Below are 14,965 nucleotides of genomic sequence, written 5' to 3' on the forward strand. Positions count from 1 at the left end.
TAGAGAAGCCAGAGCATAGGGTGATAACATCATTTCTGCAAAGCATTTTTAGTGCCAGTAGGCACTGCCTGCCTGTCGTAGGCTGTGATCACACACATTAAATAATGCACTTTTAATCCACTTTCAATTCACTTTCCAACTGGACTTTACAGTGTGAATAAGTCACCAGGCCCAGATGGCATATATCCAAGAGTTCTGAAAGAACTCAAAGGTGAACTTGTGGATCTCCTGACAAAAAAATGTAATCTTTCATTGAAACCTGCCTCCCTGAGGACTGGAAAGTAGCAAATGTCACCCCCATCTTTAAAAAGGGTTCCAGAGGAGATCCGGGAAATTACAGGCCAGTCAGTCTGAGTTCAATACCGGGAAAGTTGGTAGAAACCATTATCAAAGACAGAATGAGTAGGCACATTGATGAGCACAAGTTCTTGAGGTAGACTCTATCGGTGCGTGTGTGTGCAGAGTGAGGAACTGAGATATGTACAATAGTGAGCTCCGGTAAGGAAGTGAGCCAGACACCTGCACCTAGTATTAAAACAGTGTATTTACAAGCTATATACAAAGTAACTAGTGCAGTGACAAACATGGATCTCAGTGACAAAGTGCTCCGCCAGCATTCACCTCTCCAGTGAGAGAACTATACACAGGTAATGCAGTCCTTATATATGTACATCAGCCAATCAAGGCAGTCCATAATCTTGCTGACTCCAGCAGGTACTTTCCCCTTGTCCTTATCCAGCCAGAACCGGCTTGCTGACAAGGCCACTCTGACCTGACCTGTCAGATAGATCTCCTGCTGGCACGTTGCACCTGTCAGGCTGTGTAAAGGAGGACTCCTTATACCAACACACCTCCTAGTCCGACGTACACAGTGTATACAGGCATTTTGCAACTTTACAACTTTTACCATGTTTGCACTGTTCATTCACATGCCTTTACATTGTTTACCAGTCAGCAGTATTACAAGCATACTTTTGCACTTTGTCAGTTACATCTCTCAACCCAGGTACTCATCATCATCATAGTCCTGGTCTGCCATTGACTTTTGGCATTTGGCCTCAGCCTCCTTTTCTCATGCCTCGTGCTCTGCACACCAAGCCTTCCATGCTACAGCTTTCCCCCCACCTCCAAGAATCTTACAGCAATCTTTCTTAAACAGCACTTCAAAGCCATCATCAATTAAAGTACTGACGCTCAACAAATTAGATCTTAGAGAGGGCACACACAGTACATTTTGGAACGTGCACCTTAACACAGGGAAAATTAACACTCCCAACACATTTCACAGCAGCAGATGATCCGTCGGCTAATCGCACGTGGGAGAGATTAGAGCTGTCAACATCTCTCAGCAGGCTCTTCTCACAACAGAGATGGCTTGTAGCACCGGAGTCTAAAATCCACTGCGACCCGGCACTTGCTGCTGATGACGTGACCAGCTGGGCTTCCTCCTCACGGCTGCTGGCGGTCCTCTGTCTCCGCTGCCCCTGACGACGACGCTTCCCTTTCTCAGGACAGACACGTAAGAGGTGCGATGCAGAGCCACATCCAAAACAACACCTTACTGCCAACACCTTTGGCTCCAATTCAGGCTTTGGTTGCTTGCCAGCAGCACAAACTGGCTCCTGCCTGGATGCTTTCCCAGACGCTCCCACAGATACATGCTCTCCAGCCGATACTCCCGGATGGGTCACAGCTGCAATTCGCTCCTGGAAGTCGTAAAGGTGCGCACACACATACTCCATGGTTAGAGTAGCCACGTCCACCGTCTCCAAGGAGGTAATGAGCAGCGAGAACTCCGGCGGCAGAGATAACAGGATATATACTCTATCATCATCAGCTATCGTCTTGCCCCAGGTCTCAAGTTCAACAAAGCAGTCTGTTAGATTTTTGATGTACTGCCTCACACACCCTCCAGCCAGCATCAGCGTACAGAACATTCTTCGCGTCAAGGCCATTTGGGAGCCTGCAGTGGTTCTAACGTACACACCACTGAGTGCATCCCAGGCAGCCTTGGCAGTGTCCTTGCCACGCACATAAATTAGTTGGTCATCTCTCACAGCCAGCACAATGTTAGCTAGTGCTTTTTCGGCCAACACAGTCTCGGCTGGAGATAATGCAGCAGGGGGGTTACTCACGTACAGCCACTGACTCTCACACTTCAGGTAGTGCTCCATTCTTAGGCTCCACACTGCGTAGTTAGCTGGTGTGAGTTTCTCCACGGCCACGGCAAGCTGTTGCTGAGCCATCTCACCGACTCCTCCAGACAACTGGCTGCCGTCCTCCCCCTCGCTCTCAGAGATAGCTGGGACTTTTTAGTCTTCTTTGTCCTCCATGGCGTTCCTCGCCACCGGCTCCTCCACAGCGTCCGGACAGCTCAACACTCTCGACACTCCTCTGCGCAGCGGAACCACGCTGGGCCCATAACCCTATCGGTTCGTGTGTGTGCAGAGTGAGGAACTGAGATATGTACAATAGTGAGCTCCGGTAAGGAAGTGAGCCAGACACCTGCACCTAGTATTAAAACAGTGTATTTACAAGCTATATACAAAGTAACTAGTGCAGTGACAAACATGGATCTCAGTGACAAAGTGCTCTGCCAGCATTCACCTCTCCAGTGAGAGAACTATACACAGGTAATGCAGTCCTTATATATGTACATCAGCCAATCGAGGCAGTCCATAATCTTGCTGACTCCAGCAGGTACTTTCCCCTTGTCCTTATCCAGCCAGAACCGGCTTGCTGACAAGGCCACTCTGACCTGTCAGATAGATCTCCTGCTGGCACGTTGCACCTGTCAGGCTGTGTAAAGGAGGACTCCTTATACCAACAGACTCAGCATGGGTTCTGTAAGGGAAGATCTTGCCTCATTAACCTGTTAGAGTTCTTTGAGTGGGTGAACAAACATGTGGACAAAGGGGACCTAGTAGATGCTGTTTACTTTGATTTCCAGAAAGCTTTTGATAAAGTTCCTCATCAAAGGCTCCTTAGTAAGCTGGAGAGTCATGGAGTTAAAGGACAAGTCCTCTTGTGGATCAAAAACTGGCTAATTAATAGGAAGCAGAGAGTGAGTATAAATGGGCAATTTTTGCAGTGGAAGATGGTAAGCAATGGGGTGCTGCAGGGCTCAGTACTGGGTCCCATGCTCTTTAATTTGTTCATTAATGATCTGGAGTTGGGAGTAAGCAATGAAGTGGCCAAGTTTGCTGATGACACTAAATTGTTCAGGGTGGTGATAACCAGAGAGGATTGTGAAGCACTCCAAAGGGATCTGTCGAGGCTGGGTGAATGGGCGTCAACATGGCAGATGAGGTTCAATGTGGCCAAGTGCAAAGTAATGTACATTGGGGCCAAGAATCCTAGCTACAAATACAAGTTGATGGGGTGTGAACTGGCAGAGACTGACCAAGAGAGAGATCTTGGGGTCGTGGTAGATAACTCACTGAAAATGTCAAGACAGCGTGCGATTGCAATAAAAAAGACCAATGCCATGCTGGGAATTATTAGGAAGCGAATTAAAAACAAATAAGCCGGTATCATAATGCCACTGACCAAGGTCATCTGTCGGTGGGAGGGGGCCGCAGTAACCCGGGTGTTCCCCCCCTCCTTTTGGCCATTATGCAGGTTGGACAAGACGCTACAAATTCTGAAACATCCTTTTTCATTTGGGCCCACCAGACTTGCCTATTTACTAGGTGCAGTGTTTTTACATAGCCAAAATGCCCTGCCAATTTGCTACTGTGGCAGTGCTGTAGTACTTCCTGGTGGAGGCTTTTGGGGGCGTACAACTTTCCTTCATGATACCAAAATCCTCCTTCTCCCTTTACTAGCCCTTCCGGCTGTTCCTCCCCTTCTTTTTCTGCTTCCGTGATTAGTTTGTTTCCCCCCCGTGGTTCTGGTTTCCCGGTCTTTTTCCTTGACCGGGTAGTTACACCTCCTGCGACAGCTGAAGGCGGGATGAGGGAGTCTATGGTTTCCTCCCGTTGGCTTTCATGTTGCGGCAGCCGAGAGAGGGCATCTGCTAAAAGGGATGTGTCGTAACATGAAATCAAATTTGGCAAAGAACCCCGCCCACCTAATCTGTTTGGCAGTTAATTTTCGGTGCCCGGTAAGTGCCTCTAAGTTTTTGTGATCCATCCATATTTCAAATGGCACCCTGGCCCCTTCCAGCCAGGACCGCCATGTCTTTAAGGCCAAGGTTACGGCAAAGGCTTCTTTGTCCCAGACTGACCAATTACGCTGTTCATTGGAAAATATCTTGGATATGTAGGCGCAGGGTTTTAGTCTGCCCTCAGGGTCTTTTTGCATCAGTATGGCTCCAATGGCTACATCGGAGGCGTCACATTGCACCACGAAGGGTTTCAGTTCATTTGGGTGCGCTAGGATGGGTTCACTAGTGAACAGTTGTTTTAATTTTTCAAATGCTTTCTGACACTCAGGGGACCATGCTAATCTCGAGCCTGTCTTTTCGCCTCGGGTACCCGCCCCTTAGTTTTTAACAGATCGGTTAGTGGTAGCATCACTTTGGCAAAGCCCTCTATGAACCCACAGTAAAAATTTGCGAATCCAATAAAAGATTGGAGCTGTCTACGTGTCCTCAGGGGTTCCCAGTCCAACACTGCTTGGATTTTCACTGGGTCCATGGCTAAGCCTTTCCCCGATACTCTGAAGCCCAAGTAATCTAGTTCCTTTTGGTGAAATTCGCATTTCGACAACTTAGCATAGAGTTTGTGCTCTAGCAGGGTGTTGAGCCCTTTCCTCACCAACTTTATGTGGGAGGGTAGATCTTTTGAATAGATAATGATGTCATCCAGGTACACCACCACCCCTTTGTACAGGTACTCCCTCAGTACTTCGTTGATGAAGTTCATAAACACCCAAACGGCATCACTAAATACTCGAACTGTCCCAAGGGGGTGTTGAACGCTGTCTTCCATTCGTCTCCTTCTTTAATTCTGACTCGGAAGTAAGTGTCCCTCAGATCTAACTTTGTAAAGATGGACCCCTCCAATACTGTGCTTAATAAGTCTTTAATCAGTGGGAAGGGGTAGGCATTTGACATGGATATGGCATTTATCCCACGAAAATCTGTGCAAAGTCTAAGCCCCCCATCCTTCTTCTTCCTGAACAGTACTGGGGCCGCGTGCGGGGCCATAGCTGGCTGGATGAACCCCCGTTTTAAATTCTTGTCCAAGAACTTTCTCAGTTCTGCCTTCTCTGCCCATCCCATTGAATACAGTTTTGCTTTGGGTAACTCCTGCCCTGGTATGAGTTCAATAGCACAGTCTGTGTTTCTGTGGGCGGGGGGGGGGGGGGAGTTCGTTCGCCTCTTCCTCACTAAACACTCTACATAAGTCCCGATACTCTTGCGGGATGGATCGTACTTCCTCTATTGTTAGGCATAGTCTCTCATTCTTGGGGGGAGGCGTGGGGCTCCACTCTACCGACCATTGGTGGTGGGTGCATTTTTTGCTGTCAAAGTCTATGGTTTGCTCGGCCCACTGGATGTTTGGTTGGTGCCTCGCTAGCCATCCTACCCCTACTACTACATTGAAGGATGAGGAGGGTGCAATTACAAACACCTCCATGTCCCAGTGCTCTTTAATCCCTACTGGGAAAAATTGGGTTTCTTCTACACATGGCTCCCCCTTCATTACCGTCCTGTCCATTTGCTCGAATTGTAGCGGGTGAGGTAGGGGTTTTCTTGCTAACCCTAGTGCTCCCACTAGCCTCAGGGTGATGATTTCCCTAGTGCACCCTGAGTCGATTAGCGCTCGGGCGTGCATAAACCATTTGGAATTGGGGTTCAATAAAGTCAAAGGGACTAGGAATAGTTCTCCGGATATTCTCACCCGCAGTGGTGCCGGTGTGGCATCAACCTGCCTTTCGGCACCGCTTAGGGCAGGTCGTGCTCATTTTCCGACGGCTCTGACTCGTCTCCTGACTCGTTCCCCCTGGTAAAATCCTCGTCAAGCATAGCCGACAATGCAGTGTTGCCCTGGCTGGGCTCCTTTGGTCTTCCTGGCATTTTCTTCGACTTGGGGCTCGTGGTCTTCGGTGCAGAGGGGGGGGGGCTTGAGGTTTCTCAAGGCATTCTCTGACTAGATGCCCCGGGTCACCACATCAGTAGCACCTACGGGTGGCGGATCCCTTTGAGGAGCTGCTTGGGTGGGGGATAGATTTTTTGGACTCAGTCTTTGCCCCTGACTGAGCCTCACGTCCCCCTCTGCTCCCCTCCCGCTGTCGCTGCAGGGCCACTCGATCCATGTTGGTTTCAACTTGGCCTGCCAATTGGACCCACCAGCGTCGTTGGCCGTGCCTGGTGGAGGGCCCAATCCAGGAGGGCGGATCTGAGGCCACTCTGGTAGGCTTCGATTTTCATCACCTCGTTCCATCCTCTCACTTGGGTACAGTGGGTCTGGAACTCCGCTGTGTATTCTCTCACCGAGCGGGCCCCTTGCTTCAGGTCTTTCAGTACGTTGAGGGCCCGAGCCTCTCAAAGGGGATCCTTGTATTGGTGCAGCATGTCTTGTAAGAAAGCGTGCACACTCCCCAGCTCCGGACCTCTCGACTCATATAGACTCACGTACCATCTCCGGGTCGCTCCTGTGAGTTTAGATCCTAGGTAGTCCACCCAGCTCGGCTCATCGGGGAAGGTGTTTCCCCAGTAGTGCATATAGCTGGCTGCCTGGATGGTGAAGTATTCCTCTGGGTCCCCTTCGAACTTGAGGTCGAGTTCACGGGGTTTCCCTGGCTCTTGAGGTGCTGGACCTCCGGGTGGGGGTGCAGGTGGCACTGCTGCCCCCCCCCCCCACTGCCACCCCCGCCGGGGTTTGTTGGAGGTGGTTGTGCGGGCAGTCCCGGCCCCCGGGGTTGCCGGCATTCCATCTCCCACAGGGACTGCAGGCGATCGATCGGCCTCCCCACTTCCCGGGCGATTGCCTGGGTATTACTCTGGATCTCGCTTCGGAGGTCCTTCGCCAGCCCCTTCATCTGGGTCTTCACTTTCCCCAAGATCTTTTCTTCCAAGCGGGCGGCCTCATTCTCTCTCCCCGGGCCCTCGGCCCCGTCCTCCTCGTCCTCCAAGTCAGGTAGGCTCATGCATGACGCATCGACCTCTTCTGACTCTCCCGTAGGCGGTCGAGTGAGGAGGGTCTCGTGCCGGGCCGGGGCATCATCCATCAGTGCGGTGGAGGTTCTCGGCTTCCACTGTTGCGGGCTGATGAACAGGGTCTGGATGTAGGAAGGGGATTCGATCACCGTGGCATGCCTATGTCCAAGGATGTGCCACGGGGGAGTTTTCGGTTCCCCTGGAGGTTCTCTGTTATCTGGAACTTTTTCAGCCATTCGACTTCAAAGTGGTCGGTTCAGATAAACCCCTTTTCAGGATTAGTCTCAAAATGTCAGGCAATGGAGACTCAAGGCAGTATTCATTGAAACAATGTATACTTTATTGGAAACTCATAGCTGGATACAAAAGTTGAGACTAATACCCGAGACTGGGTGTCTCTTAGTCTTATGGAATCTACATCAAAGCGATGTCTAAACAAAACCACTGTTCTCAAAACAACAGGGAGTGAAGCTTCCACTTATCTTTTTGCCTCTGGGAAGATGCTGGTCGACAGCGGTATCTACTAACGGTCACATTCCTTTGCTCCTTTTACAACCTAAACAAAGTTAACACTTCAAACGTCCCCCCTTTGATATGCATGCTAGCTACAGTACAACAAAAGGCTTTGTGTTAGTGTGAAGAGTCCATTTGGTTAGTATTCTATAAATTTAATATGATAGAGTTACAGAGCCTGACACTACTGACCCGTCAGTTTGACGTCTATACCTGGAAAAGTTTTAGAACAAATCATCAAACAGTTGGTCCTGGAACATTTAAAAAGAATGGATATGATTACTAAAGCCAGCATGGGTTTCTCAAGAACAAGTCATGTCAGACTAACCTGATCTCTTTTTTTTGAGAAAGTGAGCCAGTTTGGTGTAGTGGTGAAGTGTGTGGACTCTTATCTGGGAGAACCGGGTTTGATTCCCCACTCCTCCACTTGCACCTGCTGGAATGGCCTTGGGTCAGCCATAGCTCTGGCAGAGTTGTCCTTGAAAGGGCAGCTGCTGTGAGAGCACTCTCAGCCCCACCCACCTCACAGGGTGACTGTTGTGGGGGGAGAAGATACAGGAGATTGTAAGCCGCTCTGAGTCTCTGATTCAGAGAGAAGGGCGGGGTAAAAATCTGCAATTCTTCTTCTTCTTCTACCTTGCTGGATCAGGGGAATGCTGTAGATGTCGTTTATCTTGATTTCAGTAAGGCTTTTGATAAGGTTCCACATACTATCCTTATTGACAAGTTGGTAAAATGTGGATTGAATCCTGTTACTGTTAGGTGGATCTGTAACTGGTTGACAGATTGCACCCAAAGAGTGTTTGTGAATGGTTTCTCATCCTCTTGGAGAGGAGTGACAAGTGGAGTGCCTCAAGGATCTGTCCTGGGACCTGTTTTGTTCAACATCTTTATCAATGATTTGGATGAAGGAATAGAGGGAATGCTTATTAAATTTGCCAATGATACTAAATTGGGAGGGGTTGCAAATACAGTAGAAGACAGAAACAGGATACAGGATGACCTTGATAGGCTGGAAAACTGGGCTAAAACCAATAAAATGAATTTTAACAGGAATATATGTAACATTCTGCATTTAGGTAGGAAAAATCCCATGCATACTTATAGGATGGGGGAGACTTGTCTTAGCAGTAGTATGTGCAAAAAAAATCTAGGGGTCTTAGTGGATCATACACTGAACATGAGTCAATAGTGTGATACAGTGGCTAAAAAGGCAAATGCAATTTTGGGCTATATCAACAGAAGTGTAGTGTCCAGATCACACGATGTGCTAGTATCTCTTTACTCTGCTCTGGTAAGACTTCACCTGGAATACTGTTTTCAGTTTTGGGCACCACATTTTAAGAAGGATGTAGACAAGCTGGAACGGGTCCAGAGGAGGGCGATGAAGATGGTGAGGCATCTGGAGACCAAGTGCTATGAAGAAGGTTGAAGGAGCTGGGGATGTTTAGCCTGGAGAGGAGGCGGTTGAGAGGTGATATGATCACCATCTTCAAGTACTTGAAGGGCTGTCATATAGAGGAGGGTGTGGAATTGTTTTCTGTGGCCCCGGAAGGTAGGACCAGAACCAATGGGATGAAATTAAATCAAAATAGTTTCTGGCTCAACATTAGGAAGAACTTTCTGACCGTTAGAGTGATTCCTCACTGGAGCAGGCTTCCTCGGGAGATGGTGGGCTCTCCTTCCTTGGAGATTTTAAACAGAGGCTAGATGGCCATCTTACAGCAATGAAGATCTTGTGAATTTGGGGTAGGTATTTGTGGGTTTCCTGCATTGTGCAGGGCTTTGGACTAAATGACCCTGGAGGGCTCTTCCAACTCTATGATTCTATGAATGCTGCTGAAATGTATTGAGCTCTATGCAGATGGGTTTTTAATACTACTGCAAATAAGCAGGTAGAAGAGGCACCAGCAAATTAGGACCCATCCTGAAAGCCCAGGTGCTGACAAAGGTGGAATTATTTCTAGAACAGGAAAATAATTAGGAAAATAACAGGGTGTCTCAAGGACAGGGACAAAGCAGTGTTTTCATTTTGCCATCACTTTCATTTTGCAATTGGATTCTCTGGCTATGTGCATAATGGGCCCATAGCAGCCTAGGAACAATCTGAGCAATGCTAGGTTGCCACTTACACATTCCTGAGGTATTTTAATATGAGGCAAATGTTATATTTCCCCTCCCCCACTGGAAGCTTTGGGACATGTATTACGGTCCTGAGCGGCTGTCAAAGTGGATTGCAGAACTCATTCTGGATACCCAAATTCCACACAAATATTTTAGAGAGGAAAAAAATTGACTTCTCTTTAGTGCGCACTGCTTGGCTTTGAGCTATAAATTTGCTGTTTGACTGAGATTTTCATATGTTAAAAAATAATGCATGAAAACAACGATGTTCAACATCAACATCTGATGAATTCCACTACAAAGTGCCTCTCCACCACATTGTAGTTATAAAAAGCCTATACTCAAAGGGTTGGATCACTCTGGGAATTTGGCGCAGCAGTATCCTGGCTTTGAAAAAGTGAGTTCTCTTTGATGTGAACAGCAGCAATCACACAGCCCCTGCCCTGATCAGGAGAGACACAGACCACGTACGTGCAAGAGGAGCATTCAGACTGCTCCTGAAAAATGCAGGGTGCTTGCATTGCACATCCTGGCCATTCAGATAGCCAAGAAATGCACTCTGCCTGCATTTTAAAGTTTGCTACCAGGAAGTTCCCTGTAGCTATTTAATCTGGTCCTAAGACAAGGCAAGTATGGGTGGGACTTCGGGGGCAGATATGAGCATGTGATCGTGCACATTAAATCCAGAGAGGAGGCATGGCTAGGCCTGGCCAAATCTTTTGTGTGATCGCACCCATAGTCAATGCTGAAAAAGCTTTCCCTGACATGCTCTTGAGGACTCACTAGGGGAGCTGGAAACTGAAATTAAAAATAAGTTGCCAATGACTTTGAGAGGATCAGAATTACACAGATGCGGTCCCAACTCAAGCTGGGGCATAAAATCAGGTATAGTATTTGTCAAAAGAATTAACAGCCATTCAGATGTCTGGTAAAAAATCCATTCAATTCAGATTGTGTTTATTTGGTTGTAGTAGGCCTTGAGGAAAAATAAAGGCAGGGGAGAACAGTGGAAACAGCCCTTCCTATTGATAAAAAGGTAAAAATAAACCTCTCAACTTGTTTGATGACAGGTCTCTAGAAAACTACTTTCCTCCTTTATGTAAGGAAATGAAGTTGTTATAAAATGTTTTGTGAGAGAAGAGCCCTTATAGTGTACAGTGCTTGTACAGATGGATTCTTATGCAAACAGGGTTACCAACTATGGGTTGGGAAATTCATGGACATTTGGGGGGTGGAGTCTGGGATAGGCAGGGTTTGAGGCATAGAGGGGCCTTAGAAGGGTATAGAATCTACTCTCCAAAACAGCTTCAGGGAAACTGATCCCTGTTGTAATTCTTGGAGAGCTTCAGGCCCTGCCTGGAAGTTGGCAATTGCATTTTTAAACAATTAGTATGAGGGTCAAAAGTGTCTTTGGGGAAATGTTATTAAAACTCCCAAAACTATGAAGGAGAGTTTCTATTTTTTTTTTTTAATTATGCTTATTTTTAGTAGGAATGAAGTCAAGAGTAGGCTCATATAAACAGGCCACTTTTTTCTTGAGAGTTATGAACTTACTACTTTTTCCATCCTATTACCTTTTGCCTTCTGCTCCAGATTATGATCACTGGTCTTTGGAGACTAACAAACTTTACATGATTAACTTAACATGATTTTACAGAAATAATTTTGTATAAAAACCCAGGAACCCCAAGTTTTGTCACATAAAGTCCATAGATCACGGAAGGTGTTTAATTACAGCATTTATTTCATTAGTCCCATGTCAGCCATCAAAAATTGCTCTTTCAAAATGTTTGGCTCTCATTTTATCAAATACTCACAGTATGTTTAACACTGTTGCTAGAAAAATGTAGTGTGGAATTAGCAGAACTGCCCTAATTATGTTTGTTGTGTACCAAGGTCAGTTTATCTTTGCTAAAACCTTAACATTCATTGTGCAAAGAGCTGTCTGTGTGATATTACTAGGTTGTGCCATTCTGCAGATAAGGGTGATTTATAGTCTTAAAAAAAATCACATCCAGGACACAAGGTGGTACATGTGGTAGTCTTTGTTGAACTAGACTCCCATATGTATTACCTAATAGATGGTTGGCATGTTCTTTTGTAAAGCAGTTACTGAAGGTGTAAAACTACCTAAAAACTACCTAAAAACCTAAACACCTAAAAACTACCGTCCTGCAGATCTCTGAAGAAGTCCTCGGGTTCTCCACAAGGAAGAACAAGGACTGGTTTGATGAGAACAATCAAGAGATCCAAGAATTACTGGCAAAAAAGAGATCTGCCTACCAAGCACATCTTGCTCAGCCCTCCTGTCCTGGGAAAAAAGCAACCTTTCGCGCTGCATGTAGCAACCTCCAGCGCAAGCTTCGAGACATTCAGAACGAGTGGTGGACCAAGCTTGCAGAGAGAACCCAGCTGTGTGCAGACACTGGTGATTTAAGAGGGTTCTACGAAGCCCTGAAGGCAGTATATGGTCCATCATATCAGGCTCAGAGTCCCTTGCATAGTGCAGACGGCCAAGTGCTCCTCACAGACAAGGCATCCATATTGAACCGGTGGTCGGAGTATTTTCAGGTTCTCTTCAGTGCCAACCACGTAGTTCAAGATTCAGCAATCCACCTCACCCCACTTCAACCGGTGAAAACAGAGTTGGATGAGATCCCCACCCTAGAAGAGACTGTTAAAGCCATCAAGCAACTGAAAAGTGGCAAGGCAGCAGGAGTTGATGGAATTCCACCAGAGATCTGGAAGCATGGGGGCACAGTACTACATAGCTCACTTCACAAAGTACTTGTCACCTGCTGGGAACAAGGCAAATTACCACAGGACTTTCGTGATGCAATCATCATCACCCTATACAAGAACAAAGGGGAAAAGTCAGACTGCTCCAACTACCGGGGGATAACCCTGCTCTCCATCGCAGGCAAAATCCTTGCCAGAATACTCCTGAACAGACTGGTGCCCACCATTGCAGAAGAACTCCTCCCAGAGAGCCAGTGCGGCTTCAGAGCTAACAGGAGCACCACCGACATGGTATTTGTTCTCAGGCAGCTCCAAGAGAAATGCAGGGAACAGAACAAGGCTCTGTATGTGACTTTTGTCGACCTTACCAAAGCTTTCGATACCGTTAGCAGGAAAGGCCTGTGGCAAATCTTGGAACGTTTAGGATGTCCCCCAAGGTTCCTCAGCATGATCATCCAGCTACACGAAGACCAGCGAGGCCAAGTCAGACACTGCAACGACCTCTCGGAGCCCTTCCCAATAGGCACAGGTGTAAAGCAAGGCTGCGTTCTCGCGCCAACTCTCTTTACGATCTTCTTTAGCATGATGCTTCAAAGAGCCGCAGTAGATCTAGATGATGACGATGGTGTCTACATCCGCTATCGCACCGATGGCAGCCTGTTCAACCTGAGGCGACTAAAGGCCCACTCCAGGACAATGGAAAAACTCATCCGAGAGCTACTGTTTGCTGATGATGCTGCACTTGTCTCCCACTCGGTATCAGCTCTGCAGCATATGACGTCCTGCTTTGCAGAGGCTGCCAAGCTATTCGGCCTAGAAGTTAGTCTGAAGAAGACAGAAGTTCTCCACCAGCCTGCACCCCAGGAAGGTTATCACCCTCCCTGCATCACTGTGGGTGAATCAGTTCTGAAGACAGTCCAGCAGTTCAGCTACCTGGGGTGCATCATCTCCTCAGATGCCAAGATCGACAAGGAGATTGACAACAGGCTGGCAAAGGCAAACCGTGCATTTGGCCGACTGCACAAAAGAGTGTGGAGCAACAAGCATCTGAAAAAAGGCACAAAGATCAATGTTTACAAAGCGGTTGTGATGACAACCCTCATCTACGGCTCCGAATCGTGGGTTTTATACCGTCATCACCTGCGACTTCTTGAGCGCTTTCATCAGCGCTGCCTTCGCACCATCCTCAACATCCACTGGAGTGACTTTGTGACCAACACTGAAGTCCTCAAGCGGGCGGAGGTTACCAGCATCGAGGCACTGCTGTTGAAGACGCAGCTGCGCTGGGCAGGGCATATTTCTAGGATGGAAAACCACCGCCTTCCCAAGATTGCCCTGTATGGCGAACTCTCCACCGGCCATCGAAATAGAGGGGCACCAAAGAAGAGGTACAAGGACTCCTTGAAGAAATCCCTTAGCACCTGTCACATCAACCATCACCAGTGGTCTGACCTAGCCTCAGATCGCAAAGCATGGAGGCACACCATCCACCAGGCTGTCTCTTCCTTTGAGAACGCACGCATAGCTGGTCTTGAGGACAAAAGAAGATTGAGGAAGAATCGCACTGCTACGGCGCCAGCCCTAAATCAGACTTTTCCCTGCAGCCGCTGCGGCCGGACCTGCCTGTCCCACATTGGTCTTGTCAGCCACCAGCGAGCCTGCAGCAGACGTGGACTATTGCACCCTTCTTAAATCTTCGTTCGCGAAGCCAAGCCGAGAGAGACTGAAGGTGTGGAAAAGTGGAGTCTACACACACATTCCGAAAGTAATTTGAATTAGGAAGATAGACTTGCGCTATCAAGTTAGGGTTCAGTTATGATGATGGGTTTCTCTAACAATTCAAAAATTCAATTAGCTTAGTGAGCCTAGCAACATAGTAATATCACCTGCTGCTGCTCCTTTGGTGTTTTTGCAGTGCTAGTAAGATGTATGGATGGTTTTGGAGAGAAGCGACTCTTGATCTATCTTAGAGATCACAAAGGGGCAAGCAAGACTCCATCATGAATAATGTTATATCCCTAAGGTCATGACGCTACCACATCAAGTGCTTTTCAGTCCTAATTTTGCCATTGGTGTGCTTGCATGAGAAATAGTTTTAATACATCAGTACTTGGTTTCAGACATGTGGAAAACAGGCAGTTTTAATGTGCTTGCACCGACTTTCTGAACTGATTGAGGATCATACTGGAAGCTTGATTTCTGATTGCATTTCAACCTTCCTGCATTTTCAGTGCATATGGTTTTAGATTTTGATCTATACCATCACCTTGAACTGTGTCTAGAAACCAATATGGTTCCACAGAGAACCCACACATCCATTAAATTAGTAGTCATTCCATTTAGGCTTTATGACTCTAAATAATGACAGTGGATGAATGCTATCTAATGTCTTAATTCCGAGTAAAACATGTAAAATTTGACAATTAAAATAACTTGAATTCCCAGTTTGATACTCCTTAGGGGAAAAAAAAAGTTCTCTTA

Source organism: Heteronotia binoei, unplaced genomic scaffold (genome assembly GCF_032191835.1).
Source record: "Heteronotia binoei isolate CCM8104 ecotype False Entrance Well unplaced genomic scaffold, APGP_CSIRO_Hbin_v1 ptg000565l, whole genome shotgun sequence".
Taxonomy (NCBI): Eukaryota; Metazoa; Chordata; class Lepidosauria; order Squamata; family Gekkonidae; genus Heteronotia; species Heteronotia binoei.